The sequence below is a fragment of the Carlito syrichta genome, unplaced genomic scaffold (genome assembly GCF_000164805.1).
Source record: "Carlito syrichta isolate Samal-C Ts95f unplaced genomic scaffold, Tarsius_syrichta-2.0.1 Scaffold314798, whole genome shotgun sequence".
Taxonomy (NCBI): Eukaryota; Metazoa; Chordata; class Mammalia; order Primates; family Tarsiidae; genus Carlito; species Carlito syrichta.
The window spans coordinates 297060-297622 of NW_007258894.1; positions in this window are offsets into that span (position 1 = coordinate 297060).

Genomic DNA, 563 nt, shown 5'->3' on the forward strand with positions numbered 1-563 from the left:
CCGCGCGCCGGGTTCTAAACTGCAGACCCGTGAGTCCTGCTTCGAGCCCCACCGTCATAAAAGCAAGCAAACGATAATACAAATAAATGACCGGGGGCTAGAGGACGATGCTAGGAGCCCTCACACCTCGCCAGTGGGACTGTAAATCAGTGCGATCTTTCTGGAAGGAAATAAAGAAAGTATGCAGAGCCTAAAGAATGTTCGTGCCCTGGTAGCTCCTTTTCCAGGGGCGTGTGTGTAAGAGGGATTGTGAACGATTTTTAAATTAAAAAAATACAACAGTGGGCGACTGATTAAATATTAGAGTGCATACATTCAATGGCATACATCACAACAGCTTATAAAATGCAAAGAATACTTGATATGGATTTACCTTAAGTAAAGATAAAAAAGAAATAAGAGGTAAATGTGAATGAACCAAAGATGGCAAAATGTGTGTAAGTATGAGGGGGGAAAGAGGAGGGAGCACACTGGCTTGAAAAAAAAAAATCCAGAATGTTGTTAGTGGTTATCTTTGGATAGTGGGTTGGTGGGTGATTTAAACATTTTTTTAACATGTTTGC